General features: G+C 42.0%; 1 pseudogene; it reads right to left on the bottom strand.

Annotated features, from left to right (window-relative positions):
* Nucleotides 1-10,379: 10,379 nt before the first annotated feature.
* Nucleotides 10,380-15,025, bottom strand: LOC125528559 (annotated as a pseudogene).
* Between the last annotated feature and the right edge of the window lie 2,902 nt (nt 15,026-17,927).

The raw sequence follows: 17,927 nt of genomic DNA, 5'->3' as shown, positions 1-17,927 counted from the left end.
ATACGCATTTAGCAGTTTAACTTTATCATGTTATCCTGTTCTTACCATACCATGTCTATGATAATGGAGGCAGCGACAAGCACAAATATGCCCTAGCTTTGAGGTACAAATATGTTCTGAACTTACATTAGAGCTTCACGTATCATTATTTCACGAGTCACCAAAAAAAACTGCATTGCAAAACTGTACGCTTTTCTTTCGGCCGTATGACATCTTAATCCTTTTAGGTTGGCATCAAACTCTACGAGTGGATTTTTATTATTATGTTGAGACATGCTTTGATTTCTATTAATTGGCCAATATTTGATGTCATATTTTCTTTAGATGCATCACTTACAGTTATCCTCTGATTTCTATTAATTGGCCAATATTTTTTCTGGAGTCATAATTCTGTTATAGCATCTCCTTGTCTTTTTGCTTTGGAAAACACCGTTGATCATAAGCTGGTTGCAGCAGTAGGGTTGTGAACTTTAAGCATACCTAGGATATTTATATTTTAGTTGGCAAATAGTTATGCCAATTTTGTGATTTATCTATTATCTATTTCTTTCACCTTTGAATACTTTGAATATACTAGCCCATATTGTTCATTACTTTGTAAGGTTAACTTTTGTAGGAACACTGATTTGCAAGGTTAACTTTCTAGCAGTTTGGTGTGTTCCATTTTATGGAGATCTCTCTCGGAAACTTACTAGAAATTCTTGCATACATCCTAGACAAGTAAATACCTGCATGCATTTAAATTAATCAGTTCCGAAGAAAGAAATATTTTATGCTATTTTGTTTGTGATGCGTTGCTCTTGAAATCATAAACATACTGATGTAAGATGAAGTTTTTAGAGATAGACATATTAAATCTGGGTGAAATAAGTACATCACAGGTGAAATATCACGATGGCATTGTTATCATGCACTCCCTTCGTTCCTAAATATAAGTCTTCTTAGAGATTACTTTTAGTTTTTTTAATTGGTGGTTTGCTAATTAGGCAAAAACAAGATACTAAATCATGCCAAACAAAAGAGGCAACCATTTAATCAGCAAGGTTTTCACAACAAGATACTAAATCGGTGGCTTGCTAATCGGTGGCTTGCTTGCATGATGATAAGTTTTGACCACAAGAATGTTCTAACAAATCTTATCCTTGATTGCAGCTAAAAGAGAACTGACTAGGCCCCGGTCATCTCCACCCCTGATGGTGCTCCTAGACGTGCTACACATTGCCTCCTCACCTCCTTGGCCGCTTCGGTGCCGGTGGCATTCGTGCTCGTCGGCGGGATGGTGCAAGGCGCAACTCTGACGTGGTTCCTTGCTGGTTGGACGGCGTTCAGGTGCAACCCCGGCGCCCACTGACTACTCCCTCGGCTACAACCACCCTCTGTGAGCTCCATCTTCCCCTGATCTGCTTCGGCTACTATATGGGGCATTGCCAGGGCTATGATGATCAGTTATGGCTGATATAGGCATGCTCTCGAGCAATCGAGGCACTTGTGGGTACTAATTTGGATCCTCCCTCATTTCTTTGAGCTGTTTTGATCACGTTCTTATTTTAGTGGCTCTGTCCTTGGATGGTCATTTCTGATGAGTGATAACCAGGGCAGTTTCACCCTCCTAAGAACATATTGATCCAGAAATAAGAGAAGGATGTTCCTACAAGCCTCCTCAGAGCTCAGGCACCTTCGGCCATCGGATTGATTTCCTGATGCGATTCTGGCCGTCGAATCTCGCTCCGGATTGATCTTGGCCGTTGGATCGAGCCCGAACTCCTGTAGTAATGAATAGTTACTCCCACGGTGAGATATCTCATGCCACCGTGTTTGAATCGCGTGCCCCATCGGTCGGAAGCCATTCTTGCTAGGGCGATGATGATTAGCTGTGGCTGAAACAAGTGTGCCTTTGAGCAACCAATGCACCTGTGGGTATCAAGTTGGATCCTCCCTCTTGTCTCTAGAATCCTTTTTGATCTTGTGATACTTATTGTTCTGTCCTTGGATGGTCATTCTTATTGAGTGATAACCAGGGCAGCTCCACTGTATAAACAGGTTGATCTGGTGATAAGAGATGATGGGGGTAGATTATATGATCGAGAAAAGGCAAATCTGAGCCCACTATGCATTGAACCTTGAACCCTTTTTATTTGTGTTTAAAGGTGTTGTTTATTTATGCTCCAGTGTTTATAGCCGTCTTATGTAAAGATTTATTCTCTCTCATACCTTTATTGCATATAAGTTGTTCTTGATCTTTTATTGTTTGTTGTTGGTCCTTGATCTAATCTGGTTAAGAGTAAGTTGCACTTTGTTATTCTGGGATAAGCGATGGTTCGATAATTCTATTGGTTCTTCATGAGGAGTTCAGAGAAGGATTTCTGATATTATAGCTCTGATTCATGTGATATCCGCCATAACGAAGCGAGCGTCAGCAACGGCCTATATGGCTTCCTGCAGGTAATAGTTGTTCCTGTTGTGATAGGATGCATAAATGAAATGAAGGCACCGGTTCCTATTACTTCTACCATTAACTAAATTCGTTTTTCATTTGTTTGCCAATTCAAGCGTCAATTACTGATCAGGATAGTCAACTTCAATTGGCTGGTCCTAAAGAACAAATGGTAGGATGATATATCTACTCCTTGATGATTAGCTTAATCCACTTCCTGCATATAGAAATTTCAAACTTGAATGTTGTTTCTTATGTTGTGTTTAGGATAAAATGGAATACAATATATGCTCTGTAATTGTTTTTGTTCTAGACTGCACCCTGTTTTTTATAATATTATTAGGATTTTTTGTTCCATTAGGATATAAATCCCCAAAACCAGCTTTGCTTCTTTTTTTGGTAAAATAGATACCATGTTTTATATTTGGAAGATGTTGATTGCTTTGTTTTAGCTTTAGCGTTTGGCATGATCCATGTTGATGGCGTTTAGTAATAGACTGGTCAAGATTTTGTTGTGGTGCTTTGCATGGTTCCAACTACCAACTAATTATATAATATTTATTGTTGGTTTCTTATTCCTTGTAGTTCTTATTCTATAAAAGTGATGGTAGGGGTTCCCCTTGCTGGTCCCTTCTTCCTTGCACTCGGGATGCGTTGATGGCGTGTTGTGCCTCCCTCTTTCTCAGTGCTTCTTCAATGCTCATCTAATAATTACCGAATTATTTTATTTCTCAGTGTTCTCCAGTGATGGAAGGGGTTCTAATGATTTTCCGGTCAAGAGGAAAGTAAACTTCCAAAAATGTGAGACCATGATCTGCTTGCAACAAATCTCCCTTATTTGCTCCTTATTGGGAATATTTTTTTCTATTTGGAGCACTGGACCAAGAGCACATGGAGGGAGCTCTTCTCCACCGTGCCGGCGACAGGAACAAGGAAAATCCATTCCATGGTGCCACCAATGAACAAGGTAAACACGAGCTATCGGCAGCTTATAGATTCCATATTTCTGTAGTGTTGATCTAGGGTTTATGTGAGTGAATCTTACTGTTCTTTGGGATGTATATAAAAATACTGCTCAGTTGACAGTAGTTGCTATTGTTTTATTGTTGTGAAAGTCTCATGGTCCAGTAGAACGCCCTTTTCAGATAGAATACTCCACATCTATTGATTGTGATTTAGTTTTGGTATTGATTTTTATTTGGTATGACTAGATAAAGATAGTGAGATCATTTATGTTTTGGTACTGAGATAGTTAAGTTTGTTTATCTATGAAAAGAAAATACACTTGTACATGGTTGCTGTACTGCATGATATCCTATAGTACTGCTGTTCAGTGATATTAAACACAATTTGCAAGAACAAAGATAATTGTGGTACTCCGTATTTTGATAATAATAGGGACTCACTAATTACTAGGAAAAAAGGATTAAGTGCAGGCTTAATTTCCTCTTATGTGACAGGCCAGTTTCGGGCATTCATTTCATGCCCCAAGTCTTGCGAGTTATACCCATGTCGAGATTTGCTATGGTTTATTATGTCTTTGTTTCATGTTTATTTCAGGTTTGCTTTGTGGCCTCAAATCCAATGTATCCTCGATTCTGTATTTATTAAATAAATGCCTGCATTCTGCGCTGAGTTCTGTAACATAGAAGTTTGGCGTGCTACTTTTCATCGCCAGCTAACTGGTCCACTATTTCACTGGTTTCTAAAAAGGAAAATATTGTTCTTTTCGTAGCTCAGTGGTACTTATTGCCCTACTGGATGCTGATTCTTAAATTGCCTAATTAACAAGCAACGGTTAAATGTAGATGGTTATCCTTTGCCACTCTTTAGTAATATATCTGATTTAATTTTCCATATCCTGTTAATGACAAAGATGTGTATGTGTGTGGACGTGTGTGTGTGTGTGCGCGCGCGCGACTGGATTAGGATTTAAAGGTTGGGTCTCCTCTGATTTAGTTACATGCATATCTTCCACTACGTGATCTTCCCCCGTCCTACGGACCATATAGAATGTGTGCTCACCCTCTATGAAAGATCAAACATTTACTTCCTCCTCCTATTCTAATGCCGACGCTTTGCTTTTGTTATTGCAGATCGACTCGCAATGTTGAGCAGATCACCATGTTAAAATACAAGCATTTAGAGAAGTGTGTGCTCGTCAAGGACCCAATTGGTTTCTGAAGAGTTGGCTGCATATCGTTGGTGTCCGATGCACAAACAAGTATACATGAGGTCTGCCCCTGGTTTTACCTTGGTCTTGTAGTTAGCAAATCAAAACTTTTTGGACTGTTCGATTTTAATTACATTTAGTTAGTCTTTCATCCATACATGTCTTTGGGATACCATGATGTTAGGAGCCCCTTAATTTCCACTTCCTTTTGGGTGTGAGCATCGTTGATTGCTAATAGCAAAGAAATTCGAAAAATATGAAGAATATAGAAGTAACTTATTTTTTTTGACATGGCTTGATTTAATTTTTTGTGTACATGTTCTGTGATGAGATAGTCATGTCTATCAGGTCCAGTATTAGATTTTTTTAACTCAGCACCAACAACCCCAATTTAAATGAAATATAGATACACACAATATTTGTAAGCTACGTTATTTAGACAACGGGATAATTAGAGGTGGTCATAGATATCTTGGTCAAACCAGATAGATAAAGAACACACATGAATCCAGGCTTGTGCTCTGTTTTGTATTTCTCATGTACGACCAGAGTCTGTATATATGTTGTAAGCTAGAACAGATTTGTGTGTACGACCAGAGTCTGTGTGTATGTGTCGTAAGCTAGAACGGTTTTTACCTACCAAAACCTATCTGTGTGTACGACGGCGGCGGGGCACGGAGGCGGGCGTGGGTTAGTTTTTGGAGGGAGAGAGAGGCGAGGCAGGAGGAAGAGGAAAGGGGGCGGTGGGAGTCTAGGAGGAGTTGGCGGCTAAGTAGACAGATGATATGAAATGCATCAATAGAATTTCCTACTAACCTAAACCATGTTTACTACTAACTGATCATTACCTGTTTGACCACATAGTTGGGACCGGCATCCCCACATAGTTGTTCAAGGAATTACTACTTCATTTCTGCCCTTGGCTTTCTTTTTCTTGGATATTGTAGCCTCACTAGGATGGATTAAGAGTGTCATTTGCTCCCTTTCCCTAATCAAATAGGACTTCCAAAATAATGAGACTTGCACTCATTTTTATTTGTTTATCTCTTTAGTTTCTGATTACAACTTATGTTTCACAAATATATGCAGGTTTCTACTCTGTATTAGTGGTCCTTAGTTGATCTCTTTGATTTCTGATTACAACCTATCTCTGTGATTATAAGTGATTTTGGTGTTGTTTGTAGTTGGCACTTCTCATTTCAGAAATCAGTAGTGATCCTGGTATTCAACCATGAGAGTTTAGTGAGAACAACCAAAGGAGGAATGAGCTCAAGACATGTTTAGCAGCTTCTACTAAGTAAGTCCCCCTAGACCTTCAAATCCAAATAAAACAAAATTTCAAGAGTATGTTCTCCACATATGAAATTGATAAATGCTGACATGCTTGCTGCATCTCATCAGATTGCGGGTCCAGAAGTTAAAGGACACGCTTGTGGATCATGGACAACCTCGGCCTGGTACGGGGGCTCGAGTTTGAGCTCTTTATTGGCTTTAGGTGCAAACATGGAACTTCGGTTCATCTAGAACGAATCGGATCCTTGTGTCAATTATTGTAGTGATTGGAGGCCCATTGCGTGTGACCATGATGTAGGCATTCACTCTAGGATCTAAGAATAATTTGTTGATCCTGTTTGGAAGATAGTGGTTAAATAGTGATTTTAACCACTTATTTATATTCTTTTTCTTTTGTTGTGTTATGTATGGAGATGCAGATAGTGGTTTTAGTTTTGGTAGTTTGAACTGCTATTGATTATGTTATTGCAAGTGGTCCTTGCTCAGCACGGTGACCTCAAGGATGCCTCTTGAAAATTAGCATCCTTATTATGAGATTGAGGCGATGTAAACTTGAATTCTGAATCAACTTTGTGCTCTTGGCGAAATGTGTACTGAGTTTATTTCTTTTGGATTTGGTGGGTTGGATCAAGGCTCTTGTATTTTATAGGGCAATGCATTATATCATTGATGTTTTGCATATATGATTGCAACCTGTGCTAAACTTGCCTTTCTACTACCGCTTGGCCAAGTCGTTGGGACCGGCACCCTCGCGCCAAGGCGCGCTGCCGATCTAGTATAAGTGAGTACAGTTGTTTGCTGCTGTATGTTCTTCAATAACTCCACAGCTTCATGTGCATTTGCTTGAGTAAATCTATTTGCAATCATATTACAGAAATCTTGCCAACTGATCATTTGCCATGGCTGATGAAGAGGGCCTCCTCTGCAAGCTACTGCACATCCCTCATTGTATGTCCCTTTACATGGATGATGTCATTCTCTTTCTTAAGGCTTCCGTCAATGAGGCCCATGCGGTGAAGGAACTGCTGGACATATTTGGGGGCGCCACTGGCCTATGTTGCAACCTGAGCAAAAGTTCTATCTCTCCCATCTTGACGCAAGGCGACTTGGCGCAGGACATTTGCAATATTCTGTGCTGTCAAGTTAAGCACTTTCCCATCAGATATATTGGTCTCCCTCTTCATTTTAGAAAGATTAGAAAAGCAGACCTGAGAGCAGTAATTGGCATCGTACGGAACAAGCTTGCCAATTGGAGAACTTATTTTCTTACCTAAGGTGCAATACTCTGGTGCAAGCAGTGCTAACTGCCATCCCTGTCTTTCAGTTGATGTTCATCCAGCCACCGCCTTGGTTTTTCAAGGCAATCGACAAAATTCACCGTGCCTTTCTCTGGAAAGGTACAGATTCGGTTGCTGGGGGGCATTGCCTTGTTAACTGGGTCACATGTCGGCCAAAATCATTGGGTGGGCTTGGCATTCTCAACTGGACATTATGCATATGGCTCTGTTGGCGCGAAGAGTTTGGAGAACCAGAACTGCCAATAGGCAAATGAGATTTAAAATTGGCTCCCAGGTTGATGAGCGAGCCACAGCTATTTTCAATGCTACCACAAAGGTCATAATTGGTAATGGTAAAAGTTGTCTTTTCTGGAAGGACCAGTGAAATGCGCGGTGCAACTCTTCTCAAGAGAATTGGAACCATCTCTTTATGAAATGTGCGGTCATCAACATAATTTGGAACATGCTTCTTCAATGGGCAAACCTACAGGCCTCCATCCCCACGACGGATATGAGTGTGTTGGACTGGTGGAGGGCTGCTTTGAACATGTATCAGAGGAAAGACAAGAAGAAAGTCAGCTGCCTCTGTGTTTTGACTGTTTGGGCAATCTGGAGATAGAGAAACGGTCGTGTGTTTGAGAAAATTTTCACTCTGATAGAATGTGTTCATCAGCCAGGTCAAGGAGGAGATTAGTTTTGGGTTTAGCTGCATTCCATAATTTCTCTCCTCCTTACTGGTCCCTACTCTCATGGGTAGGCTAGTGATCTAGGGTTTGGTTTTGAGGCTGTGGTCGTACTCTGGTCATGTAAATGTTTGTACTTCGGGGTTCTTTTTCTCCGATTTTGAGGCTGAGGTCGTACTCTGGTCATGTAAACGTTTGTACTTTGGGGTTCTTTCCCTGGCTTCTGCATCTTCTTTAATATATCACATGCAGCTCTCCTGCATGGTTTTTATTATCATTTGCCATGGGACACATATATTCTTTAACCACACATTTGCTCTGCCATAAAAATGTCCAGTTGTAATGTTAACCCATTGTTCATATGGAGTATCAGACATGTCAAAGAATTTCTCACATTGTTGCAACCATCCAATGAGATCATCGTCAGCAAATAAAGGTACTTCCAACCTGGGTCTTTTTAAAACAGCATCAGCATAATGAGAAATACCCCCTAGCTAGTGTACTCTCTCATTTCTATCAATCTCTATGCCAGGTTTACTGAACATAGGTTTTTGCTGTTGAACTCCAACAATGACAGGTGGTGGAGGAAGAAATGTCCAGTGACATGACTAAAATGATGTGGAGGTACAGGAGGGTTGTTTGAATTACAAGCCAGTTGTGGAACAGTATTAGGAGGCCAAACCATAGGAGCAGATTGTTGTTCGAAATTATCAAAGACGTATAGATTTGGCTGTACAATAGGTGGAATTTGAAAATGGCCTGGCACATGTAATCCGTTGGGCTGAATAGTATGAATACCAGGGAACCCACCTTGAGCCGTTCTGACAGAGAAGGTAACACTATCAATCATACTAGCCTGATGCATTTGTGACATGGGTAAATTTGGTGGCATACTGTAAGATGGTGGACATGCAAGAGGAACATTAGTTAGAACGGTAGTTGTTGCTAACTGAACTTTCTCAGGAACTGATGCAGTAACTCTAGCAGATTTTGTTTGGGACGTACCTTCTGTTTCAGTCACAGTGGCTTCAGAGTGTGAATTTTGTGTGCCTAGGTACTTCTGCATCAAAGAATCAAGAGTGTCAATAGTAATCATCTGTGCACGAATATCCTTGCTGTCTGCTGCCGCCTCCTGAAGCCAGAAATATCCTCCTTCATTACTTTGAGATCGGCTTCCAGTTTCTCTGTAGCTGCCTGCCACCGCAGCTTGGTTGCGCGTCTGCCCCATCTCGATCTGAGACTTGAAGTAGAATTTTACACTGGAAGATTTCCAGAAACCCGAATCAAGATCAGATCCTGCTGCCACCACACAATCGCTTCCTATGGCACATGGAGTAAGATAGAGCCAAGGATTGCACCACGAGCAAAAGGTTTGCCCGCAACCTGTTCTAGACACTCACTCTGTACCCGAATTTTCTACCGCCATCGAACGCCACCAGATCACACCACTGCCGCCAACAAAATTGGGGAGAGGAGGGGTTGGATTTTACCAGATCAGAGAACCACCGCACCTCCCAGCCCGAATCGCCGCCAAGGAACACTTGCTCTGGCTACCTTTGTCACGCCTCGCTCGCGGATTTGGACGAATTTGGGGGAATTTTGGTCGCTGGAAGTAGGGTCCGTGGGTAGTTGAGATCACAACGGATTGAAGAGAGTAACTACGCTATGCTATGATAATCTAAATTCATAGTTTTCTCTCTTCTCATTTCCAGCTGATCAACATATAAAGAGGGTTCGAGTTACAGCGAGTAATAAGAAGCTGTCAGTAGCTCTTTGATAATTAAACAAGAAGGTAAATCACTCAGTGGTAACTGGAGCTCAAACTAGAATCGCTGATCCTGACTTATCACCCCGCCTTCATCAGCCATTCGTTATCTGAACTTCAATCGCTGCTACACTTCAACACTCTTCAGTTAACTGTCTCCGCATTCAGAGACTGATACTCACAACTGAAATCAAATTTGATTTTGAAATTTCACAATGTTCTACCTGTGCGTGTGTGTGTGAACCTATGTTGGATCTTGTGGCTCTGGTGGTTTGCTTTATATATAAAGCGGGGCGAAAGCCTTTTTCAGTAATTTCACAATGTTCGTGAAGCATGTTACACTGTATTTTTTAAAAGAAATTTGGAAACATTAGAACGATGCTTTTCAATTGATTTTCACCTGTTTCCACCGAAACTTGGTCTCCACTGGATATTCTCTCGGCTGCACATGGGGGCTGCATGAGTGGAAGGGTGGCCCGCCAGCAGCGGTCAGGGTAAGGGCTAGGATCCTTGGCGTTTAGGTCAGGTAGGGCAAGGCACGCTCAATGGCGCTGAACTTATACACGTAGAAAGGTCAACCGTCCCGGCCACCAGTGATGATGGGCACCTCATCACAATTGACCACGGTGCTAAGTAGTGCTAGGGTTGTGCTGCCTCAATGCCAGGGTGGCTAGCACTGACCTATAAAGGGTTAGATTTGGCTAAGTTTCAGGAAGGGGTTGTTTTTCGCTGAAGTTTCATGGCAAGATCAGAATTGTCAATTTTCACCAAAAAAACAAGAAAATGTAAACATGTCCACAACATGGTACAGATGCTTGTAGGGACTAACTGTCCATAACTGTATTACATGAAAACTACTCCCTCCGTCTCATAATGTAAGACGTTTTTTAACACTAGTATAGTGTCAAAAAACTACTAGTGTCAAAAAACGTCTTACATTATGGTGCGGAGGGAGTAGATAAGATTGGGAAATAGAAACAAATTCAGATAAATTAACTATCATATTAAGTCAATGAAGGTGATGTGGCAGCATAGCAGCTCATTTGAACGATCAAACACATTCCCATGACATGATGGTCTTGAAGAGCATTCCTCATAAGTCATACCTGCCTCTCAGCAAGCCCGTGGTCCATTGACGAGCTTAGGTTCCCAACCCAAGTAATTACCGTGTCTCCATCGTGTAGTATGTAACAATAAGAAGAGTTCGGCGATGGTGCTGCCTGGTAAGAAGTACAATATCAAACTTACAACATGTAGCAAGTGGCATAAACATAGGAGCTAAGAGAAAGTGCCATAACACGAACATAATGCCATGCCATGCCCAGTGAAGATAGATTGAAACAGAATGTACCGTGTCAACTTGAATTGCTTGCATATTCTCTGGTACTAAACTTGAAGCTAGAAAAGTGCAACCCTGTTTTCCGAATACGTATCATCCTCAGTTCCATTTTCCAAGACATATTTGTTATAACCAGTACTAGCACCACCCTGCATTATTGATATTTTTCACAATGTAAGGGTGCATACATTGTCACAGTAAAATGATATATTTGGCAGTGAAGCTTAACAGAATGAGTTAGTAAAAGTCTGACCTTGAATATAACCAAGTTCTGAAATATAGTAAAAAACTCAATCGGCCCCTTTCCTTCATAAATGCAAAACCTGTGATAACTAAAGTTTTTTGAATTGAGATAATCAAGCAAGATTTTACGAATATTTCAGTCTCAGACAAAGTTGATTGATTTACCAGAACTGCCTCAAATTTTAGTGAATCAACCATCGCATAGCAAGGGAAGTGGCTGCAGTCCTCTCCTCCTGTCCTCACAAAAAAACACGCAATTAGGTAATCATTCTTCAGCTTGAGAGCTTTCTAGTATGACTAGAAATGTGACCCACTCATATTCTCACTATCCAAAGCTTTTTCTCCATATAAGAGCAAAAGTATGCTAGATATATTTGCACTTACCACAACACAAAGGTAACTATTGCAGAATCTATTCCCTGAATTTATTTAATATAATCACAGACATGGAAGCATGTGGTATACTTCATAATAACAGACATGATAATTAATAAATCTTTCTCAGGTGGCATATGTTCCGCTACTTCTAGGAAGATATATGGGTATGTTTGCTTGGTATCCACAACCAGCCCTACCAATTCTTTTTGGTCATGGCCAGAAACAAAAATTGGCACACCCATACCAACTTGCTGACTCTACTCCATTTTCTTGTCAACATTGGCCAACTCATAGGCGAGCAAAACCTTGGCCGAAATTTTAGCTAGCCAAATATTTTGTAGGGTGAATTTTTTTTTTTGAAAGGAACACAGTTGCATTCCATTACATGGTGTTGCTGGGCAAGTCACCAGCTACAGCATCTGATACAAAGTTTGGGAATTGACCAAGCCATATTACACAAGACCCAATACTTAAGCCCCTACCATACGCAGCTAATGTGTGCGCTGCTTGATTACAAGATCTTGGACAGTGTTTTATACCTACCCCAGATACATCTAAGCCGAAACTTTATTTCCCTAAACACAGCACCTAGAGCAGATAAATCATAGGCTTCAGAATTGACGGCTTGCTCCAATGAGATTGAATCAGTTTCTAGCATCACTTGGTCGCATACTAGTTGTATTGCTGTGTACTTACGCTCAAAACAAACATATCTATACAAAAAATGTGCAGTGAGTTGAAAACAATTAGCATCTGATTTGAACAGAGCTGTTGAAAGAGAGAAATACCTGAGTAACATTGATATGGAGTTAGTTTGCACATGCAGTGGTAACTATCATGCCACATCATTCCTGAACAGAAAATAGACAACAGAATCAAAGATTCAGCTAATGATGTTGTGACATGTAGCACTTCCCGATCAGGACAGTCATGAATGAGGAACACATACCTCTGGAAAAAATATTAATCCATATTTGTTCTGCCCAATGACAGCATGGATATCCAGGATATGTACAATGCTGATCTAACTCCACCAAATGCAATCAACACTAAATACATTTGGCAAGCACTGCAGCATTGTTGCATCTTTATGTGAGCTGTGTGTTTTGAACGAGGTAACGTGGAGGTTGTTTTTCTTCATTTCACATCACATCAACAAACTGAGTACAATCAATATCTTGGAGAGTAATCTTGCCAAGAAGTAGATCGCTTGCATGCATGGAGCACAGTGGGAGGCATTTCTTGTTCAGACTCTCATGAATGGCACTTAGTCCTTGGACCCACTTCTTTTCATTCAAAGGGTCTACATTTAGGCGATTCTGCAGAAGACGTATTCGGTAAAGGGCAGTTTCTGTTCCAGCACAAAAATGTGCCAGGCACGAAAGGGAGGTGTCATCGACTGCCAATCTGACCAAGATCATTGTCAAGGCTCCATCTACAGGCTTTGGATCAGAGAGATTCTTATCACCCATCATCTTGATCTCCCTCTCTGTTGGGAGGTACACTTCTGCCACTCCATTTTCATTTGTCACCTTCAAATCCTTTGTATAATGGCTAATTGCTTGCCTCTTGGTGCATTCATGCTTCTCCGCCAATGTCAAGAAGCAGGAGAACCTCAAGTGGTAACTCACAACAATCTTGACCATCTTGAAATTTCGACAGCAGCAGAAGAAATCTAGCCACCTCCTCCCCACACCAGCATACCATTTGATGATATCTGCATCGTCCAGACAGATGAGTAGCTTTATTGGCCGTGGCCGTCCCATGGAATTTGTGAACCCAGCCAACTTTACTGCCTTTCTTACAAGCTCTATTGGTGCATTGACTCTCATCTTCAACTCTGTCAAGTCCTCAACAATCCTCTTCTCGTACTGTCTCTCGTCCTCCTCCTCTGTTAGCATCTCCTCATCCTCACTCATGCCGTGGCCCCTCCTCGGCATCAAGAACCTGTCGAGTGTTTCCTGTAATTGATCATAGGAGTCCACCAATGCTGGTGGCAACTGATCCCTAACCCTATTTAGTGAAAAGAAGTCACCGGATGTGAACAATCGGTGCCAATAACGGCGATGCTCCTGTGACTTGAAGTATTCGACCACTGTCTCCTCTGCCCAACCCTTGAACTCCTGGGACACTTCATCCTCAATTCGGAAGCCCAACTCGAACTCATGCCCACGCCTCACCTTCTTGAACAGGTGGTTCAGTATCTTCAACCCAAGCTTCTTCCTCCGTGTCTCCCGGGCATTCTTCAGCTCCTGTGCCTCTGCTGCCTTCCTCTTCAGATACATCTTTCTTGCCCTCTTGGCCTTCTCAGACATGGGAGGGTGTAAGACTGATGGCGGCACAGCTTGGAACTCCATCCCCAGGAATTCCATCTTCTCTGACACTGCACTGTGCACTGAGCTACCAAACCTGTCAACCTTCACCTCCAAGCCCCTCTCCAACACTGTGAGGATCCTATCTCTGACCTCAAGTGTGAGCATCTTCGACCCGGACGTCACAACCATCGTCTCGTCGAGATACCGGACCGCATACACTCTCACAGGCGTATGCCGAAGGCTCTTATCCTTGACTCTAGGATTCTTTCTGTGCACCTCCTCCCGAATGGCCATCACCTCTCTATCCACAGGATCAAAGAATATGTTGAGCAGCGTGCTGGTGAGCTCGGACTCTTGAGGGAGCCCGCGGCAGAGCTCGGAGCCGCCGAGCTCGAAGGCTATCGCATCGGAAAGGAAGAGCTCGCGCAGATAGTCCAGGAACCCCGGGTCGTCGACCTTGCCGGAGATGGCGGCGAGAAGGCGACGGACATGGCGGGGGGCGAAGGGCTGGCGCGGGATGGCGACGCGGAAGAACCAGGTGGCGTTGGGGATGGAGCGGAGGTAGCGGACGGCGGCGTGGCGGGCGCGGTAGGCGAAGGTGGCGGCGCGCGGGGCGAAGACGGCGTGGAGGGCGGAGGCCGCGGAGAGCATGGCGAGGCGGAGCGGGAGGGACAGGAGCGGGAGCGGGCGGCCCTTGAGGCGGGAGGGGAGGATGAGGCGGAGGTGGGAGGAGGGAGAGGGCGGCGCGGCGGTGGGGAGAGGAGGGGGCTGGGCGGAGAGGGGGAGGGAGGGGTGGGAGCGGTGGGGGAGGGGGGGGGGGGGGGGGGGGGGAGAGGAGCGGGAGGAGGGAGTGGAACCGGCGGGTGGAGGCCGAGTAGTGGTCGCGGCGGAGGAGGGCCTCGAGCTCCGCGCCGGAGAGCGGCGCCGGCACGGTTGCGGTGGTCGTGGTGGTGGAGAGGGCGCGAGGTGCCGGGAGGAGGACGCGGCGGGGGAGCATGTGCGGCGCGGCGGAGGCGGCGGGCGGGAGGAGGTGGAAGTTTCCCACCGCCGCCCGCGACGAGACCACCGGACCAGAGCGAAGCTGTGGCGCCCGGAGGTGGGCCGGCAAAAGGGCCGAGACGCACACCAATGGCCGAAAAACGAACCGTAACACACACAACCGAGAGACAATTTTTTTTCTCAAACAAAAAAGTACACAAGTTTTTTCCCCTATGTTCTACTAGAATTTTTTTTAAATCCAAATTTTTGCGTGGTAGATAATTTGATGCGTGAGGTTTGCTTCAATTTTAGATTATTTGGACATCTGAGCAGCTCTCAGCAAAAAAAACAAGTCTAGTCGGAACAGTGTGAACATTAAACATTTTTATAAACCCTGAATTTGTCTTTTTTGCCAAGAGCTGCTCAGATGTCCAAGTGATTTGAATCGAAGCGATCCTCACGCATAAAATTATCTACCGCACAAAAAAGTTGAAATTTTTTGATTTTTTTTCTAGTATTTGTTTTGATATTTTTTGTCAGGACGGGTGTAGCTGAGCCTGGGCTCCGAAGTGGACTACCACTAGTGATCATCATAATTTTGTGAGAATAAACTTCTCTCATTCTTTTGGCAGTGCCATGAGGTTAGAGAGTTTTCTGCCCTCGCAGATTCGATTTATTCGGATCTAATGAGTTTATGTTGTTGTGTAAGCTTTTTTTGTTGGTTTGATTCTTTGTGGAGATAAAATCTTTCATCGACAACACGTTGAAGATATAATGATTTGACAGCCTGCACTTCTAGGGGATCATCCCCGGCTCAAGTACGTTCATCGATCAAGACTTCCATACTTTTAGATGGGCGACTCAAGGCGCTTTTCAAAAATCATTATTGGTAATGTTCGTGTGGTGAAAGAGTGACAACATCGTTGCTGCAGTCTAATTGCAATCTCTCTACCGAAGTATTTGGAGTATTCCTTCAAGCAGATATTGCTATCGTGGAGAAGGTATTTACAAGAGGTTTCATTGTAATTATTAGTCATAGGAGTTACTTTGTATTTCTTGTAACTTAGGTTTAAATTAGTGTATCTGTAAATGTTAAAATGTTATGAGTATCAATAAAGTTACATGTGTTTCTAAAAAGAAAGTACACAAGTTTTTTTTGCGAGTACACAAGTTGAAAGTTAGATCATTTTAAAAGTTCGACCCACAAAATAATTGGACACCCACGAGTTCACTAGAATCTATCTATCTAGCAATCAAACACCCGCAAGTTCATGCTCTGCTTGCGTCGTATGCATGGGATCAGTGGCTAAAAATCGTATTGCGCTAGGATACGAAGGGGGCGAACATTGGTGCAATATAAAATTCATTAATGTATTACCCTTCATATTGAAAAAAAATAGATAATTGAGTAGTTCAGTAATTAGTATAGCTGCAGACTACAACCAGTTGGTGGATGGACCGATTTTCCTATCATAGATTTTTGAATTTTATGGTACTTCTCTCACAACTAATACCACCCTGAGGTAAAGAATCAACATTATTGCCTTTAGTTATGTTGCACGGTAGTTGGTTTCACATCACAATTATTTATCTCTTATCTCTTGCATTTTGTTTTTAACCCTGATGGACATAAACCAGACACTGCATAGAAAAAACTCAGTCAGTGTGTCTGGTTGCTAAAGTTACATGTCCTAAATGAAACAAAAACATATTCAGTTTCTCCAGTTTCCTGGATAAACAACATTTTTATAATATCTGAGACAAACATTGTGATAAAACAAGTTAGTTATAACATATATGTAATTGAAAATGTTAACACCAAAAGAATTTCGAACTTATAAATAGAAATAGTTTATTTGGCTTCAACTGCATTGTAGCACCACTCGAAAATGTAGGGCAACATTCAGAAATGATGGATCAATGCTAAAGAAAGGGAAAAAATCGCGTAAGCATTTCAACATATTAAGTGAATATTGATTATTTTCCAATCGAAACCCCGCCCCCCAAATAAAATATGAATGTCTTGTGGGGTGGGGGCAAAAGTCCCCCTTCACTCCCAAAAACTTCACTAGTTTTCCAAGGTTTGGGCCAGCTCTGTCTTGCACATAGCTCCATCAATGATTTAGTTATGTACGCTAGTCATAATATAAAAGGGAAATATTGATGTTAACATGGTTATCTTACTGCGTTAACAGATGGCTCATACATTCCATCCGTAAGGTATGCTACGTTGTTCACGAGTCTACAGAAGTCTTGTATCCAACTGACTATATAAACATCGCGGGGTCAATTGACAATTTTTGATCAATTGTATCAATGCTCTACATATTCAGTTTGTAATAATCACTATATTTCATCTAAAAATTCATGGCATGAATAGTGACACTAGGCCAAATTTATCCTCGTCTCCAGGTTCACTTTGTAATAATTCCTATATTTCATCTAAAACTTTAGGCCATGGATAGTGACACTGCGCCTAATTGATCCTCGCGTCCAGATTTAGTATGTAATAATTCCTATACTTCATCTAAAAATTTAGGACATGAATAGTGAGACTACGCTAGATTGATCCTCGCCTCCGGATTCGGCTCGTAATAATTCCTATATTTCATCTAAAAAGTTGGGGCGTGAAATTCAATCAAGGTCTCCTGTATTTTTATTTTTCAATGCTACACATGCCATCTTAGCAAAAAAAAATTGTATGAACCACATAAGAAGGTCATCATTTCTATTCATGTAGTTATTTCATATTTTTTATCTGTGCATGATGATAACATTAATAGAGTTTTCAGAAATGTAACATATATTCTGGAGTCAAAATTAACTCCAAAAGATGTTGTCTAATGTCTATAGTGCACTATATGCACTTACTTATACTTCTTCATAATTGAAGTTTTATCTTTGCTTAAGCTAATTTTCTCTCTACATGGCATATTCTCAAGGTTCTTTTTTTGCGGCAAATATTCTCAAGGTTCCTCCTTATTTGAGCCATACTTCTTTGTGCTTGGCATGTTCCATTTTCACAGGTGCCTGGACTAGGGGAAAAACA

The sequence above is a fragment of the Triticum urartu genome, chromosome 1, assembly GCF_003073215.2.
Source record: "Triticum urartu cultivar G1812 chromosome 1, Tu2.1, whole genome shotgun sequence".
NCBI classification, from domain to species: Eukaryota; Viridiplantae; Streptophyta; class Magnoliopsida; order Poales; family Poaceae; genus Triticum; species Triticum urartu.
The sequence above is the reverse complement of the archived record's forward strand: the minus strand, read 5'-3'. Positions and strand labels throughout refer to the sequence as shown.